This window comes from Marmota marmota, unplaced genomic scaffold, assembly GCF_001458135.2.
Source record: "Marmota marmota marmota unplaced genomic scaffold, marMar, whole genome shotgun sequence".
Classification (NCBI taxonomy): Eukaryota; Metazoa; Chordata; class Mammalia; order Rodentia; family Sciuridae; genus Marmota; species Marmota marmota.
Genome location: NW_026000171.1, coordinates 2,627,218 through 2,645,782, shown reverse-complemented (window position 1 = coordinate 2,645,782; position 18,565 = coordinate 2,627,218). Strand labels below are relative to the sequence as shown.

At 39.3% G+C, this 18,565-nt stretch overlaps 1 protein-coding gene and 1 pseudogene across 2 annotated transcripts in view; one reads left to right on the top strand and one right to left on the bottom strand.

Annotated features, from left to right (window-relative positions):
* The window catches only part of Ano2 (anoctamin 2), a 355,142-nt gene that overhangs the window by 288,357 nt on the left and 48,220 nt on the right, over positions 1–18,565 (bottom strand). The gene's annotated exons all lie outside the window — the stretch shown is intronic.
* Positions 10,033–10,452, top strand: LOC107154855 (annotated as a pseudogene).

Sequence of the window (18,565 nt, the reverse complement as noted above, 5' to 3'; positions counted from 1 at the left end):
GCCGTCAGTTCCCAACTAGGCGTTGAAGACTGAGATCAATTAAATGTCTGAGTCTCAGATACAGAGCGTATACCTACTCCATTGGAAATCAGGTTCACCCAGGTAGAAAACACACATCTCCCAGGAGCAGGTTCACCTACTCTGTTGCTGAACCAGAGCTAGAGATGCCTTCTATCTCAACAGTCGCTTATAAATTTATAAGCACTCTGTATAAACACTCATGGAAATACCTTTCACTGTCTGTTTAATATTCATCCTGAGTGACTTTCTCTTGCTCAGTCATTTATGCTGTCAGTTGGAAATAGCACAAACACTTGGGTGAATTTGTGCATATCTGTGTATTTGATGTCTGCTCAGCTGTCCAGGTCTCTGGATGTTCTGCACAACTCTCTTCAAGGTTGGAGAGGTGGGTCCCATGGTGAACAGTGTGTGAAAGGAGCCTTAGGCTAGAAACTCAAGCCTGCCTTCCAAGTCCCAGCTCCTCTACAGCCAAAAAATGGGGTTTGGCAAATGCTATGGCTTGAGTGAAAGTCCCCAAAAAGTCCTTGTGTTAAAGGGTTGATACCTAGCATAGTGCTATTGGGAGGTGCTGTGGACCTTCAGGAGCAAGGTTCAGTGGGAAGCCTTTTAGTCGTCAGGGGCATGCATTCAAAAGGGATTGTAAGTCCTTGCCCTCTTCCTCTCTCTCTCCTTGCTCTCTGGTTCATGAGTTGAGTGGTTTTTCTCTACTATACATTCCTGCCATGATGTGCTACTTGGTCACAGGCCCAAAACTAAGGGGGCCACTCAATCGTTGACTAGAACCTCCAAAACTGTGAGCCAAAATAAGTCTTCTCTTTTTAAGTTAATTATCTCAGATATTTTGTTACAGTAATAGAAAGCTAACACAAAAATATACAGTGCCTTCCTGACTTTGTTTTTTCTATCTATGAAATGAGAAGTTTGGATGAGATAACTGGTCTCATGAGTCATTTCTAATTCTGACACGTTCTGATTTTATTTAATGCACTTGAAACAATGCCCTGTATTTATAATTAACCATTATAAAAGCCAACATTGATTGACTTGACCACTGTTGTTACAAATAATTCTGTAGGTACTTTCCATGCATTATCTAATTTAATCCTAACACTAGTCCTATCAGGTATATAGGAGAATCCCATTTTACACATAAAGAAACTGGGCACAGAAAACGTAAGGAAACCTAAGGTCACCCGAGTAGTAAATAATAGAGATGAGAAACCAGCTGTCCACTTCTAGACCCTGCCCACTCCACTATGCAGTCTCATGGACCCCTAGCAGTAAATAAAGGAAAGGACATTTTTTAATCTGGGCCTCTCACCAGTCAAGGTGCAAAGCAATCCTATGTAACAGCCATGGTGGGCAGTGATTCTAGCTGACACTGTAAAATTCATGAGAGAAGAGGATGAAATTACTAGTCCCTGTTCAGAGCACAAGGGCAGCTCAGTTTCCAAGGTGTTATGCAGGCTGATATGAAAGCCAAGCACAGATATAAAAGCCTGTCCTTTCTTCCCTTTCCCACCACTTTTTACTGCTGCTATCATGCAAACAGCTCAGAAGAGTAGTCTTTGCAGGATGGCAAGGCAGCCTGAAGGCAAAATCAGATCCCTTAGACCCAGAGGCCATCTTTGTCCCAGCCCAGGACAGCTGTACCTCCTGTACCCTCCCCAGAGGTGGTGAGCTGGCAACAGAAACTCAGACCCAGGACACCCCTCCTGGATCCAGGTGGAGGTTCCCTGCCTGCTGTGGTTGGCACTGGGTACTGTGTGCACTAGAAGAAAACAATGAGCACCTAAATTCTCCAACCTGTGCCCCAGGGCAACATGCTGGGCCTTCAGATGGTTCTAGATCATCTGGCCAGTAAATGAACCAAACAGAAATGAAAGGAAGCCAGCAGGCAGACCCACAGACCCACTCTCTTCCTACAGCGTGGTGAAGAGGGTGAGCCCAGTCCCAGGGCAGGCCTGCTAATGTAGAGCACAGGAGACCCCAACACAAACACGACCATCAGAGCCATGTTTTAAACAATCTGCTTCCGATTTGTTGCAGCCATCCATTGCCTGACTCTACCAGAAAGCTCTACATTCTTGCTCCACTATTTCATCTCCCTCTGGTCCAGTGTGCTCTGGCCTTATGTCAGATTAATATTCCTATCCTGTGGAAACAGACAACATTTTCTTTGGTGGGACTGACCTCTCCAATTGGCCCCAGCTGCCTGGAAGCTTACAAAGCCAGTGGCAGCCACTACCCCTTCCCCACCCCAGGGGTCCGGATATGTAAACACCCAGGGTGGCCCCTGACTCATATAGAAAGTTATTAGGCAGGAGTGAGGCTTTACAAGGTGTCAGAGCTTTCACCAAGCTTTCAGGATTCAAAGCTGATCTCAAGGTGTTGCAGACACAGAGCAACTCCATGGGAAAGGCACCAAAGATGCAGCCCAGCCTATGGTTGCCACAAACTGATGACCAAGGCTGGGCAAAGGGAGGTGTCTGTAAGAATAAAAGCTACTAATGATAATAATAGCTCATATTTAATTTACCATATGTTGGTTACTGTACTGAGAGTGTTAGTGCATTATCCCATTTAGTTTTCTCAATGAACTCAGCAAGTAGACACTGTTCTTTTTCCCCACTTTAAAGATAGAAAAAAAAAGTACACCTAAGAAAGATTTGGTGACTTGTCCAGAATACCAATCAATAAGGGGCAGAGCTATGATCTGAGTCTGTAAACACTGAATAGCATGTCCTGAATTCTGAGGAGTGCCCCCTTAGCACCATGCAGCCCTTAATGAGCTGTGGTGAGGATGATTTTGAGGACTGTCCATGGCTAATTAGGACCCCTGAGCCAGTATATTCTTGCCTTCTGGATTACAGAGCCTGACCACAAATCTATACATATTCAAGAAATGATCCCTCCAGGCTAACCCCAATAGAAGCCAACTTTCCCTTTTCTGCCTTTCTGGAGATCTACACTACTTGCCTTATTCTGGGAGCAAGGGTGACTAGAAGGAACCACAGATTCTTTTACCAATGATGTCTGGAGTGGACCAGGAGAAATCCAAATAGCATCATGACCTGAGATAGCACCTGTATTGCTGGAGGAGAGGCCCTGGAAAGAGAGTTACTCCCAGGCCCTTCTTGGCCTATGACTCTAAAGCAGAGAGGATAAATAGGCATTCTACAGATATTGGTACACCCATGTTCACAGCAGCATTATTCACAATAGCCAAAATATGGAAGCAAAGCAAGTGTCCATGGATGGGTGAGGAGATAAATGAAATGTGGCGCACATACAATGGAATGTGACTCCATCTTAGAAAGGAAAAAACCCTGCCATTTGCAATGACATCACCGAACCTCGTAGACATCACATTTAGTGGAACAAGCCAGTCATAGAAGGACAAATACTTCATGATTCACTTATATGAAGCATCTTTAATAGTCAAACGCATCTAAGCAGAGAATATAGTAGTGGTTGCCAGCAGCTGAGGGGTGGGGGAAATGAGGAGTTATTGTTCAGTAGGTATAAAGTTTCAGTCACATCAGGTGAGTAAGCTCTAGAGGTCTGCCATACAACACAGTACCTACAGTTAGCAAGATGGAATCTTGCACTTTGGAATCTGTTAAGATGGTATATCTCATGTTTATGACAAAAATAAAAACAAAACAAAACAAAGAACACAAAGAATCTTTGGGAGATGATAGACATGTCTCTTCTACCAATTGCAGTGATAGTGGTATTGTGGGTGTTTGCATATATCCAAACTCATAAACTGTACATATTAAATGTGCCCATTTCTTTGTATGTCAATTATGCCCCAATAAATTGGCTTTTATAAAAGGAAATTCTGATACATGCTATAACATGGGTGAACTTTGAAGACATTTTTCTAAGTGCAATTAAAGGACATGGGAGAAAAAGTACTATATGATTCCACTTACATTAGGTACCTAGAGTAGTCAAATTCATAGGGACAGAAAGTGAAATGGTGGGTTCCAGGGACTGGTGTTGTGGGGAGGGATGGGGAGTTAGTGTTTAATGGGTGCAGAGTTTCAGTTGGGAAGATGAAAAAGTGTTTGGAGATGGGGCCCTAAGCAAATTAGCGAGACCCTGTCTCTAAATAAAATATAAAAAGGGCTGGAGATATTGCTCAGTGGTTAAGCACCCCTGGGTTCAATCCCCAGTACCAAAAAAAAAAAAAAAAAAGTCTCCTGGAGATATGGAGATGGGTAATAATGTTTGCCCAGCAATGTGAATGTTCTTAAATGCCAATTAAAATGGCTAAAATGGAAAATTTCGTGTTAAGTATATTGAATCACAATTTTAAAAATATTTACAGTAAATGTTATTTTTCAAATATAATAATAATTAAAACTTGTGCTTAGATCTTTAAAAAAGAAAGCAAGCAGAGAGGAAAATCCACAGATGGAAAGGAACCGCAAACCTCAATGAAATGTAATGACAGGTTCACTGAAATATGGGAAAGTGAAAGTTAAATCTTCCAATATTAAATTATTTATGTAAGTAACCCTACCTGACACAGCAGCACCCTCAGTAAAAATGTATGATTTGAGATCACTCACGAAAGGGCCTGACACCAGCTCTGAGCAGCCACCTCTCCCCACGGGAGTCTGGTCTCTAGGGTTACGCCCCCCAGGCCCCACAGCAGTACCAAGCCAACACAGTGCCAAGCACAGAGAGAAACGTCCCTGGAAGGCTCGACCTGCATACTGCCAAGTCACGGTTTCTCTCTTCAGTCATTTTCTTAGTCATTCAATTAATGTTTTGGACATCAATTGTTTTAAGCACCATGTGAAGCTCTGGAAATGAAACAGGAGAGGAAGGAAGGAAGGAGACACTCAGGAAAGAGACAACAAAAAAGCTAACTTTTCTTTGAGTACTTGCAATATGCCAAGCACAGCTCTAAGCTCCTTATAAGTATTATTATCCAAAGTACATGTATGAAGACACAAATTGGTGTGAGTATACTCATTCCACCATCTTTCCTATCCCCATGCCCCCTCCCCTTCCCTTTGTCCTATCCAAAGTTCCCATGCCCCTCCCTCCATTATGGATCAGCATCCACTTATCAGAGAGAACATTTGGCCTTTGGTTTTTGGGATTGCCTTACTTCGCTTAGCATGAATTCTCCAACTCCATCCATTTACCTGAAAATGCCAGAATTTTATTCTCTTTTAATGCTGAGTAATATTCCGTTGTGTTTATATACTACAGTTTCTTTATCCATTCATCTATTAAAGGGCATCTTGGTTGATTCCACAGTTTAACTATTGTGAATTGAGCTGCTATAAATGTTGACATGGCTGTGTCACTGTAGTATGCTGATCTTAAATCCTTTGGGTATAGACCGAGGAATGGGATACCTGGGTCAAATGGTAGTTCCATTCCAAGTTTTCTAAGGGATCTCCATACTGCTTTCCAGAGTGGTTGCACCATTTTGCAGTGCCACAACATTAATTTTTTTAATTGCTTTGTTAAAACAATAAAATATCAGAACCATGATTAGCTTTTTTTTTTTTTAATAGCTAAACCTGTGATGTTGGTCACAATGGTAATTCTTAAGTCGCCTTTCAGTAATTTGGAGGTAGCCTTGACTAGGTCAAATTGGTGGAAGCCACCACACTTGGGCCCCGCCAACTATCTGATGGATGTCTTTTGACAACAGAGAGTCAAAATGGCACCAATAAATCATGCTAACGCCACCATTTTCTGAATGCAGAAAATGCAGAACCGGGAAATTGATTGTACATGTGCAAGCCACTAATTACTTCACCCTGCCTTGTTTCCAGTCACATCCCCTCATGCCTCAGTCCACCCTGCTTCTTTATTTCATACATACCCTAAACTTTCTCCTTTGGAGGCAGATTTGAGACTTTCTCTCCTGTTGCCACACTCTTGGCCACCTTGCAAATAAACTCTCTTTTGCAAAACTTGTCATTTCCGTGATTGGCATACTGTGAAGCAGGCAAAGTGGCCCTGATTCAGTAACATAAGCAATCAATCACATTCCAAAAAAGATACCTGCTAAAACATGGGTCAATGTGATGAGTGTCCAGGAGCCAGGTGGAGGGATCAGGACAGCTCCTCAAGGATGTGACTCCTACAATAAGTATCTTACAATCTCTTTGCATTCAGATCTCATCATATTCCAGACTCTCTCTTGGGAGGACCAGGTCTCCTCTGCTCTACAGCTCCCAGTGACACTGACAGTTGTGATAAGCTGGCCACCTAATAGACAATCAACTTAGGAATGAAAAAGAAGCATTCCCAGGCAAGGGGAAATGAAACTTTTTAGGTCAGTGCCTGAGAAATAAATCCTTTTTTAGGCAGAATTAACCTTTTATGCTTTGTATAATTTCTCTCAGTGCCAAGCCACTCTGAGGCTTTCCCACCCCCTGGTGGCCTGGAGGACTCATGACAGTTTTGTGAATAGTGCAGGCCCTTAGTTCACAAAGGACAGACAAACTGTGGACAAGCAAGGGCAGATAAACCAATGGAAAATAGGACTCATCAGATCTCTGGTTTGTAGCCCCTAGAGCTTAAAATTCCACTCTTTCTTTTTTGCCCAGACCTGCATCTTGGGAATACCAGTTTTACCCAGAAGTAATAATTCCCACCAGTACTGAGTCTTTGGCAGTATGGAAAATGTCCTCCAGGGACCTGGGGAAAGAAGCAAGACCTCTTATGGCCACAAAGTTCATTCCTCTACTATGACAGTCACTCTGAGATGCTGGCAGGCCTAATGCTAATCCAGAGGCCAAGACAGAATATGCCTTCAAGCTGTCCCAGCACCCACTGTGGAACAAGACTCTACCTAAAGCCCTTTGGGACCCCATTAGAAGAGGGGTCCCACAGCTCAGGACAGAGATACACATGTCAGACTAAATGAAGAAAATGCTTTGTCTGTATAAATTGCCTACATTAAAGTTGATTATTCTTCAGCCACCCTATTTTTTAGGATTTTCCTAGACACATGGGGATTTCCTAGAGATCTAGGAAACCCAGGGATTCCTTACAAGACCTTAGCTTAAGACTAGGGATTGATATTGAAAAACACAGAATCCCCATGCTCAAGATAGAAGTGAACATGATCTTTACTTATGTTCCAACTTAATAAGGTCCATAATAAAGGGATGTATGAGAAAGAGCTGCAGAGGATGGGGAGGATTCTCAAGAGCACACCCAAACTAGCACGCAATCAACTGAGTCTCTGTTGGACTAGTAACTTGCACAACTGCCCACAAAAGCTGGGCATACATCCTATCCCTCCAGTAACTCTTCTTCTCCAGCATGAAATGTCCATTATGCACTCCTAGGCATGGTTACCTGCTGCTTCCTTCCTTGCAGTGACACAGACACCATGGGCCTTACCTCATTTCACTCAGAACTTTGGCCTCCTGACCCACTTCGTCCTAAGCATTTGCCTGTCTCCTTGCATTCAGACTTCATCACACCCCATACTCCCCATCTGTCCAGATGTCCTTTCACACTCCTGGTAGGCTATGCAGTACACTTCTCTTCAGACTCCTTCTCTTTTTGTGCCATCATAAGATTATGTACCATTGTCAAAATATCATTTTTATAAAATTCTGATTCCTTTGATGCACATTTAGATAATATCTACCTTGTCTCTGCTTTCTAAAAGTCCATCTGCAGAGTATAGTACATAAATATGACCACACCCCATGTTCTATCATTTCATTATTGCCAAGGTGTTGTGGACATTGGGAATGCCTCTTTTGTCAACCAGCTTTATCTTGTTATTCAGAATTAAGACTACAATGTAGTTCCTCTTGTTATCTCCCCTAGAGTATGGACATAGCTTACAAACAAAACAATTCGAGAGTTACCAGATGTCCCATTATGGTTTGCTTTTAAAATACATACTTAAAGCAGATACTGTGGAAATTCCCCCAACACATCTTTCAGTGTAAAGCATCAATCATAGTTCCTGCTTAGCCAAACTATCTATAGTATACTATATAATACTTTATTTCATTTAATCTCCTCACCTGCTCAACCAAAGGATTTCTTTCCACTGCCATTTCTCTCTCAGCTTGTTAAATATCAAGCATTGGGTACTTAATGTTTTTAAAGTAAGGAATTTGATTTTATTCTACCTTGGATGAAAAGTTTCCCCATCTCTAAAACACAGTAGATAATGGGTCTCAAAATGTGTTTCTGAGACAAAAAAAAAAAAAAATCAGCATCATTTGGGAACTTGTAAGAAATACAAATTTCAGAGTCACCTGAGACTGATTGGAACAGAAACTCTTCTGAAAGCTGAGTTTGAACAAAACCCCAAGGGTTAGTCCTCCGTGAGACGGTGTAAACATGTTGCCCTGTGTCTTTCCCTCCAGATGCAGCTACAAAACCAAATGTAATGTATGGATAAGTTATTTGAGAACTCTTAAAAGTAATTAGTATTAAGTCAATTAGGGAAAAAAGGAATCTGAGCTAACATCAAACTGGTGAGAAGTTTGGGCACTCTTTTCTTCCATTATACTCCAACTTAGTAGACTCAAGGAAGTCCAAAACCTAGAAGTGGGCATCAGCATAGACAGAGAGAGCCCCAGAAGCCCTCTAACTCTGGCTTGAGAAATTTTTTAAAAGTATTAAGAGACAGTGTAGAAAGCCACCATTGTTTTCTCTAATCTTTTATGCTCTAATCCACAGACAGACCCCAAAAATTCTGAGATAAACTCAGGAACTTTCTCTCTGTGCTCCCAAGAGGTCAGCAAACCTCAGTTGCTTCTCTCCCGTGCCCCCATCACTTGGCCATTGTGTGATTTTGGAGTATGTGGCAGGGGAGGGTAAGCAGATTCCAAGGTTTATGGCTAAGGGATGAACTTCCCAGGGAGCTTTAAGGTTCTAGAAAGATCACACAGAGGAGAGATCTCTAAGGGACCCTATGGATACTATAGTATATCACACAGTATAAAGCATAAGCTTCGTACTTTAAGGTTGAACTATGTGGTGTAGGTATACCCAGGTCCCAAACTAGCCATTTGGTAGCATCTGCAGGACAGATCCAAATAGCATAAAGCTTTAAAAATGAAACTGATATTGAAAACACAACCAAAAGCACCCTGGTCATAACTTGCAGAATGAACCCAACCAGATCAATTGCCTACTAACACACAAACAGGATTTAAATAAGACCCAGAATTTCATAATAATTTTGAAAATGGTCAGGATAAAACTTAAAATTACTGAGCCCACATATACATGAAAAACAACAGAAAATATGGGAAAAGACAATCAACAGATGTCAATGACAAGCAAACAAAGATACTGGAATTATCTGACAAATACTTTAAAGTAGTTATTAATATACATACTCCCAAAGAAGAACATTCTTAAAATAAACAGATTGCTAGGGATGTTGAACATTATTTTTCATATATTTCTTGGCCACTTGTATTTCTTCTTTTGAGAAGTATCTGTTTAGTTCTTTTGCCCATTTATTGTTTCTTGTGGTGGTAAGTTTTTTGAGTTTTGTATATATTGTGAATATTAATCCCCTGTCAGAGGAATAGCTGGCAAAGAACTTCTCCCATTCTGTAGTCTCTCTCTTTATATTCTTGTTTCCTTTTTAATTTGATGCTGTCCCACTTATTGTATCTTGGTTCTATTTGGTCTTATTTCTTGCACAAGTAAATGCAAATCAAAACAACATAGAGAGTTCATCTCCCACTCCAGCCAGAATGGCAATCATCAAGAATACAAATAATACTAATCTTGGCGAGGATATTGGGGAGAAAGGTACACTCATACATTGGTGATGGGACTACAAATTAGTACAACCACTCTGGAAAGCAGTATGGAGATTCCTTTAAAAAAAAAAAAAAACTACAAATGTAACCACCATATAACCCAGCTCTCCCACTCCTCAGTATTTATCCAAAAGAACTAAAATCAGCAACAAAATACTACAATGGAACAAATTACACTCCATGCTTGTTTGATTATGTCAAGATGAACCCCAACAATATGTATAACTATAATACACTAATAAAAACAAATAAACAAACACATATCCAGCAAAAAAATAGAAGACAAAAAGAAAAAAGGGAACCAAATGGGGCCTCCCTCAGTGTCTGCTATGGTGACTGGTAGTGGCACCAGGGCACCAGCAGCAGTGACAAATCAGATAGCAGTGAGGCAGACCATGGATGTTCTGCTTGAAATCTCAAGAACTTTGAATACTGGCCAAGATAAGGAGACACTAGACAGTGTGTGAACAAAAAATTAACCCAGAAGTTTTATGAGCAGTTATTAAGGAACTATGCAAGGCTATTGAAGCACTAAAGGCTGCTGAAAATATGATAAGCCAACTTTCCGGAGAAATCCTGATGAGATAGATCAAGCTCATTTGGATGGTACTGTAGTCAAGGATGTACAGTGAACTTATTCCACGAATCAGTGTAGAAACATTTTCCTTTTAAAAAGAATTATAAAGCCACAGCTTTATAAGTCTGTGGAAGGTGGCTTATACAGAGAACTATCAAATGTGTTTGCATCACATCTTACTCACTATTTTTTAAATGGCCCTAGTGTTTTGGCATTGATGTTTGTTTTATGTATTCCCTATTTATAGTCTGACAGAAAAGGCCTAGAAAATTAAAGCTATCAGATGTGCACATCTGCTGTGCCTGGTTGAAGTATAGTGGAATCCATCAGTAGAGATGTGTCTGGTTATGACTTGTTGACATTTCCATTATAAGCTTTAATTTTGAATTGTTTGTACACAATAACTGGTAGATTTTATTGTATCAGGCTGGAAATTGACTGGATTTTAGCCATCACTTGTGAATTTGTATTTAAATACTTTATGTATACCAGAATCTTGTTTTTAAAATATGAGTATAGAAAATAATTCCTTCTTATAATCTGCTTCTTAACAGAGAATATTTAGCTTTTAAACAGTTTGGGGGCAGTCAATAGTGTGATCTGTATCATTTTTTTATTGACTGAAAAGTCAAACTTCTAGAGACTTAGATTTTAGTGCTTAGCTTAGTATTATTTGTAGTTTGCATCATTTACATTGAATGAGAATATTAGTTGAAAACATTTTCCTAAGTTTTATATTCTATAAAGAACTAAAAAATAATGTGTAAAATTAAACATCGTCAACATTCAAAATTTCTTTTTACTTTTATGACACAAAACTAATTGGCATGCTTACCTAATAAATAAAGAGTAGATGTTTAATAAATTACTAGATAGGTGGTGTGTTTCAACAAATATGTAATATTTTCTGAAGAAATAAGGATTTCTAGTCATTAAACAAAAAATAGTGAAATGGAATTATGTCTAAAGTCATTTTGTGTGTCATCATTATTACTCTTAAAGTATTAATTCATCAACATGATGATTCAAAACTAAATTTTAAAAAATTTAGGATGGTATTGATTCTGTTCCTATAACAGAATCTCAGTGGAATTATTTTTTATAAGACTAATATAAATTTTTCTTTATTGCTTCTTAAATTTTAGACTTTGTTGGACATCATTTAAATGATGGTACAGGCATTCATTCTTCAGTAGTATTTTTTAACATTTTTTAGTTGTAGTTGGGTACAATACCTTTATTTATTCATTTATTTATTTTTATGTGGTGCTGAGGACCAAACCCAGGGTCTCACACGTGCTAGGCGAGCGCTCTACCGCTGAGCCACAACCCCAACCCTTCAGTAGTATTTTTTGTTGTTCAGACAAGCTGATAAATCTTATTAAAGATTGTTAAAGACAAATTTATCATTTTTCTCGAACTGAAAAATGTGTATGTACTTCTAAGCCATCAGAGTTGATAGTTTTACTTGTTTTATAGATTAAGTTTTACTTGTTCTATAGATTAATTTATCTATATATAAGCAAAGTAGGAAAATACATTAGGAAAGAATTATGTTTACTGAGTTCTTTTTTTTTCTTTTAGTATTTGAACAGCTTTATACTTATCCACTAAGGGAATTTATCATCTCTATTTCCCTCCAAATAATTATACTGTAACAGTTCAATGAGTTCTTAATGGTCATATTTCTTGAATATTTTTTTTGGCAGCACTGAAAATTAAACCCAGGGACAGTCCACTGAGCCATATCTGTCATATTTATTTATTTATTTATATTCAAGACTGGGTCTGGCTACATTGCCCAGGCTGACTTTGAACTTGTGATCTCAGCCTTCAGGATAGTTGGGATTATAGGTGTGTGTCACTGCTCCTGACTTTAAACACATCTCTTTAACGCATACTTAAGTAATATTTAAAGAAATAAAACAAAATGACACAATTCCAGTGTTGTGTATGATGTCTCTGACAAAAATAAAATGATTTTGATGGTATCCACACGTATATTTTTTAATTTAATATATGCTTCTGTGAATTCAATTGTATTTCTGTAGGTTGTCTATAAATATTAAGGTGCTTATTATTATGTGTTGAAGACTACTTAAAGATAGACTATGTAATTTACAATTTAAACTTGAGATATAAAACGGAATACTTTTCCCCCCTGGTGGTGAACGGAGACAGCTATATTAACATTGTCTCAGGTGTTAAAACAAAATTGGCAATTCAAGTAAGTGTGAGATGATATTTTTTTTCTATACTCAAATAAGAGCTTCTTTATGAAGTAAATCATTACTGTAAAGTTTAGATACATGTTGTTCAAATATGCATAAGTTTTCCAAAAATTTAATCAAATACCAGTTTTAAATAATTAATATTTAAAATTATTAAAAATGAACCAAATGGAAATTTTAGAACTGAAAAATGCAATGACTGAAATTATAAGTTTACTAGACGGGCTCAATAAAAGAACAGAGGCAACAGATGAAAGAATCAATACATTTAAAGAAATGAGTAGAAATAATCTAATCTGAACAACCCAGAGAAGCAAAGTTTAAACATTGCCAACATTCAAAATTTCTTTTTACTTTTATGACACAAAACTAATTGGCATGCTTACCTAATAAATACAGAGTAGATGTTTAATAAATTACTAGATAGGTGAACAGAACCTCAGAATCCTATTGAATAATACCAAAAACATCTAACACTAATGCCATTGAAGCTCCCGAAGGATGGAAAAATGAATACAGTACAGTAAAAAATATTTCAAAATACAATGGCTAAGAACTTTCTTAGTGAAAGACATAAACCTACAGACTCAAGAAATTCAGCAAACTCTAAAAGGCTGAATTCAAAGAAATCCTTGCCCAATCACATCATAATTCATCTATTGAAAACTAAAGACAAAGAAAAACATCTTGAAAGTAGCAAGAGATAAACAATACATTATTTATAGGGAATATGATTTGGAATGACGACCGATTTCTCATCAGGAACCATGGAGGCCAGAAGGTAAGTAAAACATTTGAAAATGCTAAAAGAAAATAATTGTCAACTCTGAAGTCTTTACATCCAGACTGCTCAGATTAAGGAAAAAATAAGAAAATTATTGATAATACACTTGTTCTGAAATAATTGCTAATGAAAATTCTTCAGACCGAAGAAAACTGTACTGAAAGGCAACTTAGAATATCAGGAATAAAGGAAGAAATACAAAAAAAAAATGGTAACTGAGAAAATAAAATATATTATTCTTTTTTATTTCTTTAAAATATGTTTGACAGTTGAAAAATAAAAATATAATACATTCTGATAGCATTTTCAACTTACATAACTATAATATATGAGGCAACTAAAGCAGGAGAGACTTATAGTAAGTTTTCTACATTCTACCTAAAGTAGTTAAGTATTTATTCTAATAGACTAAGAAAAAAATAAGTATATCTTTTATAAGTTGTAGGACATACCACTAATAAAATCATACATAGAGATGTATTAATAAATAAATTATCCAAGTGATCCTGACAATGCTCACATTTAAGAACTGGTAGACTACAGGAACCTTAACTCTAATTGAAATGCTGACTCATATTCACTTGTGACACTGAGTGAGACTCCAGCTTTAAGAGACACAGTGGATAACTTTGGCCTAGAAAGGGTGGACTATGATATGGATTGGAGGAATCATAGAGCTTAAGCAGTGAGCAAGTCAATAGACACTTCTCTGTAGTATCAATACTTTTCTGTTCCTCATTCCCACAGATAAGTGAAGGGGCAGCTCTTTCATTCCTCCTTCTCTCCCCAGGACTAGTAATCAAGGTTGGAGATTGGACATTTGCACCTCTGGGTTTCTAAGGATCACCCATGTTCTATGTCTTTGATGGGAAAAGTTAAGGGGTTTATTGTCTGTCTGCATTCCAGTTGTTGTGGGAAGAATTCACTTGCTATTTCTGTGCCTTTGTTTTCCCATCTAGATGATCAAAATGAAGATGAAAATAGGATCTCTGGAGATGACAGATGATTAATAGGAATTTAAAGTGAGATGATAACTAACATCTTACAGGGATAATATCCATCTCTAAAAACAGTATAGAAATTTACAGCAGTGACTCAGATTACTCTCTTTTGCAGAGAAGAGAAATCATTTCCCCTATTAATGATTTTTAACAACTGAATCTCAACGAAATCCCTTGTCTGAAGACCCAACTGGCTGGGATACACAGAGAAAAGATGGGAAGGTTTAAAAAACTATTCATTGAAAGAAATAATTCAGTAAGAGATCACTAAAGAAAAAAACTCTAAATAATCCAAGGTTTAGACCTATAAGGAAAATTCAAACTGGAAATACACATACTAGAGCTCTCTTACCATAAATAAGGCATCAAAACATTGAAAATAAAAATCACCTGAAGAGTGACTGCAAAACAAGAAGAGTGCTTAAGAATGAGCTTTGAAGAAGTCCAACAATTAGAAATCAGAGCAGAACAACTCAGCCCAGAGGAATCAACTAGAGAAGCTGTAGGGAAATCAGGAAAGCACAGTATCACGGGAGGTAGGCTTTCTAGGTGTGCTGGATGATGCTGAAGACTCACAGAAGCTGAGAACTAAAATGTTTCTGTTCACTTTAGCACCTATGAGAGGACCCTGATCATCTGTGCAAGAGCATCTGGGGCAGAGTGGTAGAACTGGAAAGTAGATAGGAACAGGCTAGGTGAGTGGTAATGACAGGGGAATTGTTAATAAGAATGACTTTGGAGAAATTCTGTCAGATATCCATACCTATTATAAAGTGCACTGATTAAGACGATGACGCATTGGCACAAATAAACCAATGGAATAAAATGAAGTGCAGAAGATGACCTACACAGAGAAAGACACCTGATTCCCGACAAAGGTAACTCTACAGAGCATTGAAAGAAAAAAGGTCCTTTAATAAGTGATGTTGGATCAACTGGATAGCCAAGAGGGGCAACAATTAACCTTGACTCACACTTCATTTCACACAAGAAACACAAGGAGGAGAAGTCATCAATTCTATGAGGATTATAGACCTACATGTAAATGGTTAACCAATAAAAGTTCTGGAAGATAACATTAAAGAATAGATTCATGACTTGGATAGGTGATGATTTCTTAAACAGGACACACAAAGCCCTAATCATAAAGAAAAAGACCAAGAATTTGGTCTAAAACAAAATTCTGTCCACCAAAAGACATAAGTGAAAAGGAAAATCGCAGAATGGAAATAAGATATTCATAAAACATGTACTTAACAAAGGCTTGAACAAGAATACATGAAGTACCCCTTCAAATCAATAAGGAAAAGGCAGATGAGCCATTTATTTAAATGGTCAAAAGACTCAAATAGGCAATGTAAAGGGCTGGGAAAAAACATGAAAGATTTTCATCTCATTATTCATTAGAGATACCACTATCAGACTGTTTAAAATTAAAATAACTGAAAATACTAAGTGTCTATGGGATGTGGAGACACTGGAACACTCATAAATATAAATTGGTATAAACACTTTGGGAACTGTTCAGTAGTGCCTACTAAAAGCTGAACATAAACTTACCATATGACCCAGCACACCCTTTAGAAATGCATTCACCCAGACATGTCAAAGAAGAGCCATAACAATGCTATTCATAATTGCCTAAAACAAGAAACAATCCCAATGTCCATCAACAGTAGAATGAATGTAGCACATTTTACTTACCCAAACAGCAAAATGCTATATAAACCACTACTATACACGATATAAATGAATCTCACACACTTAATGTTGAGGGAAAAAAAAAACAGACCAAATACATACTGTATGTTTCCCTTTGTGCAAAGTTCAAAAGAGGAAAAGCTCATCTGTGATGCTGGAGGCCAGGATAGGTACCCAGGATAGGGTGGGTGACATGACTCGAAGATTCCGCAAAGTTTCAAGTGCCCTACCTCTTCATCTGGGTGGTAATTAAACACATGAGCACACTTAGTAATATTCACCAAGTTGTACAATTGCCATTGGTGCACTTTTCTAATATACATTGTACTTCAATAAAAGTTTTTTTTTAAAAGCCTAGATATGAAGGAGGGGAACATAAGTCCGTGAAAGCTGGAGAGGGTAGTAGGGTTAGAAGAAGGGTTTCTAAAAAAGAGATTGGGCATGACCAATGAAGCTGCAGCCCATAATCTATGGCCAAGCTGGGACTTCACAGTTCTCCCCAGCACAGAGGCCATGCCTAGTAACTGCTTAGCAAACCCAGGGATTGAAAAGATCATCTCTGGGTGACACTTCCAGTTAAGTGGACTGACAAATCTCTCTTTAATAGTCTTTTCTAACCCTACCTCAAAGGACTAGACACCTGTGTGATTAAAAAATTCTAATAACCCAGACAAATAGCCCATTTGATTTCCATCTTCAGAGAGGAAACAGAAGCAGCATTTGGGTGAACAGCTGCCTCCACAAATCACATGGCTCCTCAAAGACTGGGGATCTGAAGACTTCAGTCAGATAAGTCCATTACATAGGCTCTGCCTAATCCCCCAAAGCCTCGATTTCTATAAAATGGGAATAATAATTTAATAATAATTACTACCTATTTCACAGCAGTCTTTTTAAGAAAACACAAGTCTGCATGTACTCAGGTGACCAATGAATGTCCCCTTTCTCCTGCCTGTTCCCTGAGGAAGTAGAAGGTTCTTAGAAGAGAGAAGCAGCTCTGCTTTTACAGAGTTCTGCAAACCACGGATGTAAAGCTCCCTCCGATTCCAGACAACCGTTCTTAAAACCATGCAGTCTCTTGTTGTGGAATTTGCCAGTCTAGAGGACAGCTAATCCCTCTTCCTTTGCACAGCGGTCATTCGGATTGTTCACATGGGTCTCTGTGTTGCTCCATGAACTGGGTCACACACTTTTCCCAGATCAGGGGAAGCAGGACAGGGAGAGACGTGGACAGAGCAGCACAAGTGTGTGCGTCTGTGTTTCAGGCTGCAGCTGTTTATTTCCCCAGATGAATTTTAAAATCACTCCAAATTCATCAGCATCTTCTGAGGCACCCTGCTAACAAGCAACATGTTCTACACGGAGAAGTTGTGGTGGGCAGGAAGGAAGAGACCCGGGGAGGGGGACAGCAGGCGTGAATTCAGTTTCTAAGCCAGTTCCACCTGCCACCCAAGTTCTGACAGTCTCTCAGGAGCAGTGATCAACTCTCCTCACCCCCCCAGCCTGGATCTCAATTTAATCATAGTCAACCAAGAGCATGGTGGGGTGGGGGAGTGGGGGACGGGACACGACTCCACCCAGCTTCACCTAGCTCTGGTGCAGGGTATAAAGTGTGGGAAAAGGCAGGCACAATGAGACAGCCCCTTGAAGACAGGGTTGTCTGGATCAGGCTTCCGTTTCCAAGTCCCTCGCCAACCCCAGAGACCTCCTTTCCATGCCTAATCCTTAGCACCCATCTAGAAGGCAGGGGAGAATTCAAAATGCTTTTGTGAACTTCAGTTACGGAACTTCTACAGGCCTCCATCTGTAAAATGAGACGTGAATTAAAGACTCTCGAAGGGCCCTTCCAACTCTGACTTTCTGAGTCATCAAGGGCTTTACAATAAAACAAAGTGGGGGTGGGGTGGGGGGCGAAAATGAACTCTCTCTTTTAGAGAAAATGAGGGAAGCGTTCACTCTACCTCTTCATTTAACTTGTGGCCTCTGCCAGAATGGCACAGCCTTGGCAGGGCCCCTTCCCAACGATGGGTCCCTGGCGGGAAGTGACCAAGTACACAGCACAGCCCCCACCCCCTCATCTGGCACCAGGTCACTTCATCTGCTGACTATTTAATTAGAACTGGTGATGGCTGTTTGCAAGGCCAAGAGGGCAGGAAGGCGTCTCCTTGTTCTCTGCTCAGGAGAGCCAGAGAAAGCCGAACAGCTGGGACAGGTCTCCATCTAGGTCATTCCCCCGCTTGAAGCACTTTGATGGCTTTTTGTGCTCATCAATTCAGACGTTCTCCTGGGGAAGGCCTTGGCTTCAGACAGGGTGGGGCCCGCTCGGCAGGGTAACTGGCTTTCCCCTGTCCCATCCCATCTCTATCCACATTTCCACCCCGAGTAAGGCTGCATCGGTGGTTGCAAAAGGGATGTTAACAAACCCAGGCAGGAAGTAACAATGAGCAGATTCA